Source organism: Pristiophorus japonicus, chromosome 6 (assembly GCF_044704955.1).
Source record: "Pristiophorus japonicus isolate sPriJap1 chromosome 6, sPriJap1.hap1, whole genome shotgun sequence".
NCBI classification, from domain to species: Eukaryota; Metazoa; Chordata; class Chondrichthyes; family Pristiophoridae; genus Pristiophorus; species Pristiophorus japonicus.
The window spans coordinates 69,674,820-69,689,072 of NC_091982.1; the positions used below are offsets into that span (position 1 = coordinate 69,674,820).

A 14,253-nucleotide genomic window follows, 5' to 3' on the forward strand; every position below is an offset into this window, starting at 1 on the left:
GTTGAAAGCAGCCCTGGGCTAATGGATACGTCAATTGTAAGAAATGTGAAATTAAAAGATTGTAAAGTTTTGCATTGCTGCTGTAATTTATGGGCTGTCTCTATAAAAATGTGAAGGAAAACATGGCTCATCAAGTGCAAGGCCAATAAATCAACCCACGGGTACATTTTATTTGGAACAATAATTGACTTTAGACATTAAAAAATTTGGAGCAAATTCAGAAAATCTCTTCTGCTTTTAGCAGAATATTCAAAAAATGTTTAATTTCCTGGTGGAGAATTTTGGAATCAGACTAGAGTTCCAATAGGATAACATTGGAGTCAAGTCAGTAATTCAACAATGAGTCATTACTGGTGGGATTTATGGTCATCTCTCTAACTAACCCAGAACATAGCAGTATAATAGCAATAAACAGACCCTTACATAGTTACATTGAGCCTACGGCACAAAAACAGGTCGTTCGACCCAACCGCTCCGTGCCAGGGTTTATGCTCCACACCAGCCTCCTCCCACCCCTCTCCATCTCACCCCATCACCATATCCTTCTATTCCTTTCTCCCTCAGCCTCCCCTTAAATACATCTTTGCTATTGGATGGTGAAGAGTAAAAGGTTATTCCAAATGGTTGGTGAATCAGTAACAAGGGGGACATCAACTCAGAATAAAAGACAACAGCATCTTGTATCTATATATCGTGCCTTGAACGTAGTAAAATGTCCCAAGGCACTTTACAGGAGCATTATCGAACACAATTTGACACCGAGCCACATAAGGAGATATTAGGACACGTGATCAAAAGCTTGATCAAAGAGGTAGGTTTTAAGGAGCGTCTTTAAGGAGGAAAGAGAGGTAGAGAGGCGGAGAGGAGACCCATGAGAACTTAGAGTGGAAGAGAGGAAACTGAAGGAGAAAGGGCAATGAATAACCAAGAATAAAGTTGCTCAGCAAGGAGCCCCCAAGGAAGATGACTGCCCATGGGCAGTCCTGAGGCATAAAAAGGAGGTTAGAAGGAGTGTTTTCACACTGAGGGTTATCAGAGTATGGAATCTGGAAACCACAGCGGGCACGGGGGCAGGGTGTGGTGGGGGGAGAGCGGGGTGTAAGCCAAGCAATTATAATATTTAAGAAGCATTAGATAAAGTTTAGCAGAAGAAAACTATTAAAGGGCACAGGGAAGAGAAGGACAATGGTGCTAGAGTACATAGTGCTAGAGCTGGAACAGACTTGGCGAGACCAAGGACTGCCTTGTGAAATTTCTATGCTAATGAAAGGAGTGTAATTCTCAGACTAAGTCCAGAAGGTTAATTTATCATGACGTTAATCACAAAAGTTCATGGCACAAGAGGCAATTCAGCCCATTTTGTCTGTGCTGGCTCTTTGCTAAAGCAATCCACAATTAATCCCACTGCCCCGCTCTCTCCGCATAGCAATGTATCAATCCCAAACTAATCCCACTGCCCCGCTCTCTCCCCATAGCCCTGTATCAATCCCTAACTAATCCCACTGCCCCGCTCTCTCCCCATAGCACTGTATCAATCCCAAACTGATCCCACTGCACCGCTTTCACCATAGCAGTGTATCAATCCCAAACTAATCCCACTGCCCCACTCTCCCCTCATAGCCCTGTATCAATCCCAAACTAATTCCACTGCCCCGCTCTCTCCCCATAGTCCTGCATCAATCCCCAACTAATCCCACTGCCCTACTCTTTCCCCATAGCCCTGCATCAATCCTAAACTAATTCCACTGCCCCGCTCTCTCCCCGTAGCCCTGTATCAATCACAAACTAATCCCACTGCCCCACTCTCTCCCCATAGCCCTGTATCAATCAGACACTAAACCCACTGCCCTACTCTCCCCACATAGCCCTGTATCAATCCCAAACTAATCCCACTGCCCCTCTCTCTCCCCATAGTCCTGCATCAATCCCCAACTAATCCCACTGTCCTACTCTTTCCCCATAGCCCTGCATCAATCCTACACTAAACCCACTGCCCCGCTCTCTCCCCATAGCCCTGTATCAATCCCAAACTAATCCCACTGCCCCGCTCTCTCCCCATAGCAGTGTATCAATCCCAAACTGATCCCACTGCACCGCTTTCACCATAGCAGTGTATCAATCCCAAACTAATCCCACTGCCCCACTCTCCCCTCATAGCCCTGTATCAATCCCAAACTAATTCCACTGCCCCGCTCTCTTCCCCACAGCCCTGTATCAATCCCAAACTAATCCCACTGCCCCACTCTCCTCTCATAGCCCTGTATCAATCCCAAACTAATTCCACTGCCCCGCTCTCTTCCCCACAGCCCTGTATCAATCCCAAACTAATCCCACTGCCCCGCTCTCTCCCCATAGCCGTGTATCAATCCCAAACTAATCCCACTGCTCCGCTCTCTCCCCATAGACCTGTGTTAATCCTAAACTAATTCCACTGCCCCACTCTCTCCCCGTAGCCCTTATCAATCACAAACTAATCCCACTGCCCCACTCTCTCCCCATAGCCCTGTATCAATCAGACACTAAACCCACTGCCCTACTCTCCCCCCATAGCCCTGTATCAATCCCAAACGAATCCCACTGCCCCTCTCTCTCTCCCCATAGTCCTGCATCAATCCCCAACTAATCCCACTGCCCTACTCTTTCCCCATAGCCCTGCATCAATCCTACACTAAACCCACTGCCCCACTCTCTCCCCATAGCAGTGTATCAATCCAAAACTAATTCCACTGCCCCGCTCTCTCCCCATAGCACTGTATCAATCCAAAACTAATCCCACTGACCCTCTTTCTCCCCATAGCCCTGTATCAATCCCAAACTAATCCCATTACTCCGCGCTCTCCCATTGCCCTTTATCAATCCCAAACGGATCCCACTGCCTCGCTCTCTCGCCATAGCCCTGTTTCAATCACAAACTATTCCCACTGCACCACTCTCTCCCCATAGCCCTGTTTCAATCCCAAACTAATCCCACTGCCCCACTCTCCCTTCCATAGACCTGTATCAATCCCAACTAATCCCACTGCCCCGCTCTCTCCCCATAGCCCTGTATCAATCCCAAACTAATCCCTCCACTCCGCTCTGTTCCCATAGCCCTGTATCAATCACAAACACATCCCACTGCCTCGCTCTCTCGCCATAGCCCTGTTTCAATCTCAAACTATTCCCACTGCACCACTCTCTCCCCATAGCCCTGTATCAATCCCAAACTAATCCCACTACTCCGCGCTCTCCCATTGCCCTGTATCAATCCAAAACTAATCGCACTGTCCCGCTCTCTCCCCATAGCCCTGTATCAATCCCAAACTAATCCCATTGCCCGCGCTCTCTTCCCATAGCCCTGTATTAATCCCCAACTAATCCCACTGCCCCACTCTCTCCCCATAGCCTTACATCAATCCCAAACTAATCCCACTGCCTCGCTCTCTCCCCATAGCCCTGTATCAATCCCACATTAATCCCACTGCCCCACTCTCCCTTCCACAGACTGTATCAATCCCAACTAATCCCACTGCCTCACTCTCTCCCCATAGCCCTGTATCAATCCCAAACTATTCCCACTGCACCACTCTCTCCCCATAGCCCTGTTTCAATCCCAAACTAATCCCACTGCCCCACTCTCCCTTCCATAGACCTGTATCAATCCCAACTAATCCCACTGCCCCGCTCTCTCCCCATAGCCCTGTATCAATCCCAAACTAATCCCTCCACTCCGCTCTGTTCCCATAGCCCTGTATCAATCACAAACACATCCCACTGCCTCGCTCTCTCGCCATAGCCCTGTTTCAATCTCAAACTATTCCCACTGCACCACTCTCTCCCCATAGCCCTGTATCAATCCCAAACTAATCCCACTACTCCGCGCTCTCCCATTGCCCTGTATCAATCCAAAACTAATCGCACTGTCCCGCTCTCTCCCCATAGCCCTGTATCAATCCCAAACTAATCCCATTGCCCGCGCTCTCTTCCCATAGCCCTGTATTAATCCCCAACTAATCCCACTGCCCCACTCTCTCCCCATAGCCTTACATCAATCTCAAACTAATCCCACTGCCTCGCTCTCTCCCCATAGCCCTGTATCAATCCCACATTAATCCCACTGCCCCACTCTCCCTTCCACAGACTGTATCAATCCCAACTAATCCCACTGCCTCACTCTCTCCCCATAGCCCTGTATCAATCCCAAACTATTCCCACTGCACCACTCTCTCCCCATAGCCCTGTTTCAATCCCAAACTAATCCCACTGCCCCACTCTCCCTTCCATAGACCTGTATCAATCCCAACTAATCCCACTGACACGCTCTCTCCCCATAGCCCTGTATCAATCCCAAACTAATCCCCCCACTCCGCTCTCTTCCCATAGCCCTGTATCAATCACAAACACATCCCACTGCCTCGCTCTCTCGCCATAGCCCTGTTTCAATCTCAAACTATTCCTACTGCACCGCTCTCTCCCCAACTAATCCCACTATCCCACTTTCTCCCCATAGCCCTGTATCAATCCCAAACTAATCCCACTGCCCCACTCTCTTCCCATTGCCCTGCATCAATCCCAAACTAATCCCACTGCCCGTGCTCTCCCCATAGCCCTGTTTTAATCTCAAACTATTCCCACTGCACCATACTCTCCCCATAGCCCTGTTTCAATCCCAAACTAATCCCACTGCACCGCTCTCTCCCAAACTAATCCCACTGCCCCACTCTCTTCCCATTGCCCTGCATCAATCTCAAACTAATCCCACTGCCCGTGCTCTCCCCATAGCCCTGTATCAATCCCACACTAATCCCACTGCAGCGCTCTCCCTATAGTCCTGTATCTTCCTCGGCTTCAAACAATTCACGACTTTTCTCTTAAAAGATGCAATGGGCTCAAACATTCATCAAATTGGAGATTATTTTTCAAGGTCAGCAAAAAAAATGGGGATCACGACAAACGGAAAATCTGCAGCACACATTTCTCGAGGCTGTTTATAACAGCTGTTGGGAGTGTGTCAAAACCCTCGCACTCTCCATGGGACTCTGTGTACTTAGTTACACTGATAACATTGGGAGTTGGAAAGGAAGCAGCTAGATAGACGAGATGATCTCAACATATTTTCAACATGACAAACATTTGCCGCAATTGGGAGCGGATTCCAGGTCTCTGCACGAATAATAGGGTCGTTTTATAAAAGAACAATATGTAAATTTATGTTCAACTGACAAATTGTCTCACTCCTTGTCCCTATAATCTGAGAATTCTGATGGATTACACACACTGCGATCACAAGACAACAATTCAGACATCACATCTGTGCCAGCCAAGAGAGTGCTGCACTGTCTGAGGACAGTACTGAGGGAGTGCCGCACTGTCAGAGGGGCAATACTGAGGGAGTGCTGCACTGTCGGAGGGGCAGTACTGAGAGATTGCTGCACTGTCGGAGGGGCAGTACTGAGGGAGTGCTGCACTGTTGGAGGGGTAGTACTGAGGGAGCGCCGCACTGTCGGAGGGGCAGTACTGAGAGAGTGCTGCACTGTCGGAGGAGCAGTACTGAGGGAGCTCTGCACTGTCGGAGGGGCAGTACTGAGGGAGCGCCGCATTGTCGGAGGGGTAGTACTGAGGGAGCCACACACTGTCGGAGTGGCAGTACTGAGGGAGCCCCGCACTGTCGGTGGGGCAGTACTGAGGGAGCACCGCACTGTCGGAGGGACAGTACTGAGGGAGCACCGCACTGTCGGAGGGACAGTACTGAGGGAGTGCCACACTGTCGAAGGGGCAGTACTGAGGGAGCGCCGCACTGTCGGAGGGGCAGTACTGAGGGTGCCACACACTGTCGGAGGGGCAGTACTGAGGGAGCGCCGCACTGTCGGAGGGGCAGTACTGAGGGAGCGCTGCACTGTCGGCGGGGATTTGAATAGTGTCAATATATATCTGTCAGCCAACAGCACCAAAAAAAAATTATCACATTGTTGTGTGTGGGAGCTTGCTGTGTGCAAATTGGCTGCTGTGTGCAAATTGGCTGCTGCATTTCCCACATTACAACAGTGACTACATTTCAAACGTGCTTCATTGGCTGTAAAGCGCTTTACAGCCTGAGATTATGAAAGGCGTGTATAAATGCAAGTCTTTATGTTTTGTTGTTTATTTTGGGGCCGAGTTGCAGAGTGTGGGGGAGCGGTGCTCCCTCACTCCCTGCTCCAACATCAGTGTATGAGCCGTGTCCCGGAGCGCTGGGTGTGAGAGTGTGGTACCCGCAGGGGAGCAGGGTCTGAGCCCAGTCCGTCCAGCGATACAGCGCTCAGCATATCCACACAGGGATCACTGCCACCGGCAATCCCCTGGGCCCCACAAGGACAGGGTCGGCCTCCAGTCATTCAGAGCCCCTCCTTCCCCACCACCACCCCGCAAGGCAGCCCCCCGCCGCCCCCGATCGATCCCCCCCGATCCCGCTGCGAACGAGCAGCCGCTGGCCTTGCAATGGAGGGGGGGGGGGGAGGTTGTGGAGTGGGATTTAACCTTCACAGGATTTATTCCCTTCAACAGTTACACACCGCGACCCCGCCCCGTGCCTGAGAGCACCCTGAGCACAGAGGCCTGATACCTGCTGGCCTCTCTCTACAACTTTCCCCAGGGTGTAAAGTATTGCACAGCGACATTGTACAGGGCGGTAAATGAGACGAATGTCCGGTATCTTTTTTTTTTGCTGATGTAGGTTGGGAGAGGAATGCTAACCCCAGGAGAATTCCCTTAAATAGTGCCATGGGTTTAATGTCCCATCCAAAACACGGCGCCTCCGACACTTCGGCGCTCCCTCAGTACCGCCCCTCCGACACTGCGGCGCTCCCTCAGTACCGCCCCTCCGACACTGCGGCGCTCCCTCAGTACCGCCCCTCCGACACTGCGGCGGTCCCTCAGTACCGCCCCTCCGACACTGCGGCGGTCCCTCAGTACCGCCCCTCCGACACTGCGACGCTCCCTCAGTACCGCCCCTCCGACACTGCGGCGGTCCCTCAGTACCGCCCCTCCGACACTTCGGCGCTCCCTCAGTACCGCCCCTCCGACACTGCGGCGCTCCCTCAGTACCGCCCCTCCGACACTGCGGCGGTCCCTCAGTACCGCCCCTCCGACACTGCGGCGGTCCCTCAGTACCACCCCTCCGACACTGCGGCGGTCCCTCAGTACTGCCCCTCCGACAGTGCGGCGCTCCCTCAGTACCGCCCCTCCGACACTGCGGCGCTCCCTCAGTACCGCCTCTCCGACAGTGCAACACTCCCTCAGTACTGTCCCTCCGACAGTGCGGCGTTCCCTCAGTACCGCCCCTCCGACACTGCGGCGGTCCCTCAGTACCGCCCCTCCGACAGTGCAACACTCCCTCAGTACTGTCCCTCCGACACTGCGGCGCTCCCTCAGTACTGCCCCTCCGACAGTGCGGCGCTCCCTCAACATAAAGGTTAAGAAAGGTTTAAATGCAATCTAGATTGAGCCTTGTGTCTGCATTGAATTCACAAAATGAATGTCCGTTTGCAGTTTAGGATCAAATTACGAGCAGGAGGGAGAGCGAGTTAACTTGAAATAAATGCAGATGACAGGCCAAAGCCCCTGGGTTATGCGTGTTTTGAATGTAATGCTTCCCGTGGAATGGTTTGGCTCCCTGCGGAGAGACCACAGCTGCACGGAGCGAGCAGTCCAGGGTCACAGGTCGTGTCCTTTATGTGTGAGTCTGTACACAGAACGTCGGCTCCTTAACCCAACACCGAAAATTTTGGATTTAATCCCATCTATTAAAAAATATCTGTGACTCAAAGCACATGCAGATGTAGCCCTTAAAAGGATTTACATGCATGAAAACATGCAGCAAATGAAGGCCAGCCCTGCTCAGTGGGCAGCACAGTCTCTCGCCTCGGAGTCTGCAGGGCATGGCTTTCAGCCTCATTCCAGGCCATGTTCCCAGTGCAGTACTGAGGGAGTGCCGCACTGTCAGAGTGACAGTACTGAGGGAGCGCCGCACTGTCGGAGGGCCAGGACTGAGGGAGCGCCGCACTGTCGGAGCGGCAGTACTGCGGGAGGGGCAGTACTGAGGGAATGCTGACTGTCGGAGGGGCAGTACTGAGGGAGTGCTGCACTGTCGGAGAAGCAGTGCTGAGGGAGCGCCGCACTGTCGGAGGGGCAGTACTGAGGGAGCGCTGCACTGTCGGAGGGGCAGTACTGAGGGAGTGCTGCACTGTCGGAGGGGCAGTACTGAGGGGGCACAGCAATGTCGGAGAAGCAGTGCTGAGGGAGCGCTGCACTGCCGGAGGGGCAGTACTGAGGGAGCGCTGCACTGTCGGAGGGGCAGTACTGAGGGAGCGCTGCACAGTTGGAGGGGCAGTACTGAGGGAGTGCTGCACTGTCGGAGGGGCAGTACTGAGGGAGCACTGCACTGTTGGAGGGGTTGCGTTGCACCGTCGGAGGGGCAGTGCTGAGGGAGCGCTGCACTGTCGGAGAAGCAGTGCTGAGGGAGCGCTGCACTGTCGGAGGGGCAGTACTGAGGGAGTGCTGCATTGTCGGAGGGGCAGTACTGAGGGAGTGCTGTACTGTCGGAGGGGCAGTACTGAGGGAGTGCTGTACTGTCGGAGGGGCAGTACTGAGGGAGCGCTGCACAGTTGGAGGGGCAGTACTGAGGGAGTGCTGCACTGTCGGAGGGGCAGTACTGAGGGAGTGCTGCATTGTCGGAGGGGCAGTACTGAGGGAGCGCCGCATTTTCGGAGGGGACGGTTTTTGGAACAGATGTTAAGTAGGGGCACCGTCTGCTCTGGCAGGTAGATATAAAAGTTCCCATGGTACTATTGGAAGAAGAGCAGGGGAGTTCTCCCTGGTGTCCTGGCCAATATTTATCCCTCAACCAGCATTAGTAAAACGATGATCTGGTCATTATCTCATTGCTGTTTGTGGGAGCTTGCTCTGCGCAAACTCTGCCGTGTTTCCTGTATGACAACAGTGACTAAAAATCAAAATAACTTAATTGGCTGTAAAGCGCTTTGGGACGTCCTGAGGTTGTAAAACCCTTTCAGCCTCACTCTGTATGTAACTCTGTGTTTCTCTGTGTGTCTCACTCTGTGTCTCTGTCTACATCTCACCCTGTGTCTCTCTCTCTGTTTCACTCTGTGTCTCTCTCTCTCCATCTCACTCTCTGTGTCTCACTCTCTGTGTCGCTCTCTCTGTGTCTCTCTCTCTGTGTCTCTCTGTTTCACTCTGTGTCTCTCTCTCCATTTCACTCTATGTGTCTCACTCTCTGTGTCTCTCTCTCTGTGTCTCTCTCTGTTTCTCACTCTGTGTCTCTCTGTTTCACTCTGTGTCTCTCTCTCCATTTCACTCTCTGTGTCTCACTCTCTGTGTCTCTCTCTCTGTGTCTCTCTCTGTTTCTCAATCTGTGTCTCTCTGTTTCACTCTGTGTCTCTCTCTCCATTTCACTCTTTGTGTCACTGTTGTTTATAGATCTATCCAATTAGTCCCACTCCCCCCAATAGCTCTTTCAAAGCTCCGGGACAGGTACAATGGGGCCACTTGGCCTCCTTCCGTGCGGTATCACTCTATGACACCCTATTATAGCCAATCTCCTATGAAATAATATAGTAGTCTGTGCCTGGATACAGCGCGAAAGCTCTTTGACCCGGCTCGCCCCAGATGCAGGACTGACCCATAGCTCATCCATTCTTTGCAACCGTTACCGCCCTGTGTTGAAATCTCTCAGTATTTATTTACCATATTACCATTTTGAGTGATTTTGTTGGGGTGATTTAGCTTTGTTTGGAATCAAGCAGAGACTGTGGAAATGTCTGGAGAGCTGGCCAGGATTTGTAAAACATGGAACATTAACAGGACGGGCCCCTCACCCTGCGCTGCCCCTTATCTCCTCACACTTGCTCCCCACTTTTCTGAAGCTCGGTTTGTGATGTAACTTGCAGAGTATGAAGGGCTGCAGCCAGGCTGTCCCTTATCCTCCTGTCTCCAGGTCCCCCCATTCCTCGCTCCCCGAGAACTGACATTATTCTGCTTCAATCCTCTCAACACATTGACAGGCTTTTGAAGTTCGCTGCCCAAAATGACACACAATATTCCAAATATGGCCTCACCTGGGGCCGCTATAATGTAACTCATAAACTTAATCCGAATTGTTCAATACTGCTCGGCATTATGTGTAAAGGTTCAGAGAATGAGCAGTGATCTTACTCAGGTCCGTCTCTTCCATCTCCAATGGTCTCATCATTGCCTGTCCCGACATGTATTTATCCAAATTATAATCTATCAATCCTCAGTGCATCTCTCTCATACATTTCATTCCTAGTCACCCTGTTACTGCCCACATTCTGCTCTCCTCGTCAGCAAATGCTGCATTAATTAGTCCACCTCGCCTGACCATGCAGGTAGGAAGCCAAGAGCACAGATAGTCTTCAGAGGTGAGGGGTCAGAGGGGTCAGAGAATGGGTACAGCACAGAGGGGGACCATTCGGCCCATCGCGCCGGTACTGGCTCTCAGCCAGTCCTACTCCCCGCCCTTTCCTCGGAGCCTGGCAAACATTTCTCCTTCATATATTTATCCAATTCCCATTTGAAAGATAAAATTGAGTCTGCCTCCCCCACCCTTTCAGGCCGTGCATTCCAGACCCGAACCCCTCGCTGGAGGTGGGGGGTACAGTGGGTGGGGGGGTGAGGGGTACGGTGGGTGGGGGGGTGAGGGGTACGGTGGGTGGGGGGGTGAGGGGTACGGTGGGGGGGGTGAGGAGTACGGATGGGGGGAGGGGGGTTGGGGGTACGGTGGGTGGGGGGGTGAGGAGTACAGATGGGGGGGTGGGGGTACGGTGGGTGGGGGGGTGAGGGGTACGGTGGGTGGGAGGTGAGGGTTTCAGTGAGGGGGGGGCGGGGGTTTCGGTGGGTGGGGGTTGAGGGGTACGGTGGGTGGGGGTTATGGTTGGTGGGGGGATAAGGGGGGGTGGGGGTTGAAGGGTACGGTGGGTGGGGGGAGTGGGGGTTACGGTGGGTGGGGGGATGAGGGGGGTGGGGGTTGAGGGGTACGGTGGGTGGGGGTGGTGAGGGGTACGGTGGGTGGAGGGGTGAGGGTTTCAGTGAGGGGGGCGGGGGTTACGGTGGGTGGGGGAGTGAGGGGTACGGTGGGTGGGGGAGTGAGGGGTACGGTGGGTGGGGGAGTGGGGGTTACGGTGGGTGGGGGGATGAGGGGGGATGGGGGTTGAGGGGTATGGTGGGTGGGGGAGTGGGGGTTACGGTGGGTGGGGGAGTGAGGGGTACGGTGGGTGGGGGAGTGAGGGGTATGGTGGGTTGTGGGAGTGGGGGTTATGGTGGGTGGGGGAGTGGGGGTTATGGTGGGTGGGGGAGTGGGGGTTATGGTGGATGGGGGGTGAGGGGGGGATGGGGGTTGAGGGGTATGGTGGGTGGGGGAGTGGGGGTTACGGTGGGTGGGGGAGTGGGGGTTACGGTGGGTGGGGGAGTGGGGGTTATGGTGGATGGGGGGTGAGGGGGGGATGGGGGTTGAGGGGTATGGTGGGTGGGGGAGTGGGGGTTACGGTGGGTGGGGGAGTGAGGGGTACGGTGGGTGGGGGAGTGGGGGTTACGGTGGGTGGGGGAGTGGGGGTTACGGTGGGTGTGGGGTAGGTTGGATGGGGGGTGGAGGTACGGTGGATGGGGGGTATATGGGGGGGGCGGGTGGAGTTGGGATGAGGGGATGGGGTGAAACGTGGAGAAGGGAAGATGAAGATGAAGATGAGGATAGGAAATAACAGGGCGGGTGGAATGTGCACTGTGAGGGGTCCGGACACAGTGAGAAGCTGATTCCCAGGACAGCCAAGGGCAGGCTGAGGAGCCCGGGGATATATCCGCTCAGCAGCTGCATGGCCAGCCGGCACCTGGTTTGAAAGTTTAGAAGGCCGGGAACTCCCCAAAACCCTGCGGATAATTTATTGCTTAAAAATTCCTGAATGTGAGGAGCTCCTACAATATCAGTGTGGTTGCGTCCGAGGGTGAGACTATCGGCAGCATTTCCCCACTACAACAGTGTGCAATGGAAGGGTCAGCATACCCCCCCCAACCAGCCTGAGCCTGGACCCGGAGCCCAGCCCGGGAGGACAGAGCTGCTCCCAGACCCTACTGCCTGGGCACCTTCCCCATGTCTCGTTGACTTGTCATTAAAAGGTTTTATCCATTAGTTGGTGTAACAATTTCTCAAACATGGACAAGATTTTACAATCAGAGAAAGAACCTCCTCACACCTCCCACTGCGCATCTAACCCTGAGCTGGCATCCTGGTTGAATGTCCCTGCAAAGGGTGGTCCCCCATAACATGCCCTTTGCACTGGACCCACAAGTGTGGGATTCTGGGCCAGATGGGACACTCAATGTACCTGACCTTGACCATCACACCTGTCCGTGACCATCACACCTGTTCTTGTGCCTCACACCTGTCCGTGACCATCACACCTGTCCGTGACCATCACACCTGACCTTGACCATCACACCTGTCCGTGACCATCACACCTGTCCTTGTGCCTCACACCTGTCCGTGACCATCACACCTGTCCGTGACCATCACACCTGTCCTTGTGCCTCACATCTGTCCTTGACCATCACACCTGTCCGTGACCATCACACCTGCCCTTGTGCCTCACACCTGTCCTTGACCTTCACACCTGTCCTTGACCATCACATCTGTCTGTGACCATCACACCTCTCCTTGACCATCACATCTGTCCTTGACAAACACATCTGTCCTTGACAAACACATCTGTCCTTGACCATCACACCTGTCCTTGTGCCTCACACCTGTCCTTGACCATCACACCTGTCCTTGTGCCTCACACCTGTCCTTGACCATCACACCTGTCCTTGTGCCTCACACCTGTCCTTGACCATCACACCTGTCCTTGTGCCTCACACCTGTCCTTGACCATCACACCTGTCCTTGTGCCTCACACCTGTCCTTGACCATCACACCTGTCCTTGTGCCTCACACCTGTCCTTGTGCCTCACACCTGTCCTTGACCATCACACCTGTCCTTGACCATCACACTTGTCCTTGACCATCAGACCTGTTCTTGTGCCTCACACATGTCCCTGTTACTATGGCACCTGACAGTTACAAAGTGGCTAAAACAATCAGACATTTTTCATCAATTCAGTCAGCAAAGCTCCAACAACCATCCATCTTTATGTTAACTGTTTACTTATGACACAGTATTTACAGCTCAGAAACAGGCCATTCAGCCCCACGGTCCGTGCCGGGGTTTATGCTCCACACCAGCCCCCTCCCATCCCTCTCCATCCCACCCCATCACCATATCCCTCTATTCCTTTCTCCCTCATGTGTTTATCTAGCCTCCCCTTAAATGCATCTGTGGTAGGGAGTTCCGCATTCTCACCACTCTCTGGGGAAAGAATTCCCGATTGGATTTATTTATGGCCTCTAGTTTTGGTCTCACCTACAAGAGGAAACGTATTCTCTACGTTTACCCTTTCGAACCCTTTCATAATGTTAAAGACCTCTATCCGGCCACCTCTCAGACTTCCCTTTCCTGGAGAAAAGAGCCCCCGCCTGTTCAGCCTAATAGCTATAACTTCCTAGTTATGGTAGTATTCTAGTAAATCTTTTTTGCCAGTTTTAAAGAACTGATGGTGATGGTTCCATAAGCTGTTGCTGAGGTGGAAGGGATTGTGGGTCTCTGGATATGCCTGTGAAACACATGCACATTTCTCCAAGGTTGCTAGCACTTTCAGTTTTAACACAAGGTTTGAACTTCTTTTGAAATCAAACGGCCTGTGAAAGTGAGTGAGAAAGTCCAGGAACTTACTCAAGGGATGCAGATTGCACTTTCAGACACTCTCCTGCTGCACTTCTATGAAAGCAAATTGATCACTGGGATAATGAGGAATATTCCTCAACTCCAACAGATGCACAGAAATGTCAAAGACTCACCACCACCGGTGCTGTCCCGGGTTTCGTCCTGTCTGCTGCTCACTTCTGTGAGTCCCCTCCACCACAATCAGTTTCCCAACAGGATGTGGGAACTTCACAGGAAACTATTGGGCTCCAAACAGCCAGCAATTCTGTTTATCAGACAAGCAGCACAGGATCTGACTGGATGCCAACTTAAACTCCCTGTCATTTAATTTTGACTTTTGTTTAACTATGGAGCCAGGCTGAGACTGGAGAGAGACCACAGCAAGTGTTCCTCTGGAATGTCATGGCTTTCCTGCTCCAACTAGAAAGATTTAATGAGCCTTGAGCAC

General features: G+C 52.8%; 1 protein-coding gene across 1 annotated transcript in view; it reads right to left on the reverse strand.

Moving 5' to 3' along the window:
* The window catches only part of fhl1a (four and a half LIM domains 1a), a 73,362-nt gene extending 59,345 nt beyond the window's left edge, over positions 1 to 14,017 (reverse strand). Inside the window, exon 1 of the mRNA XM_070882920.1 lies at positions 13,940 to 14,017. The gene's annotated coding sequence lies outside the window, so the exon portion shown is untranslated. The remainder of the gene's footprint in view (positions 1 to 13,939) is intronic.
* Between the last annotated feature and the right edge of the window lie 236 nt (positions 14,018 to 14,253).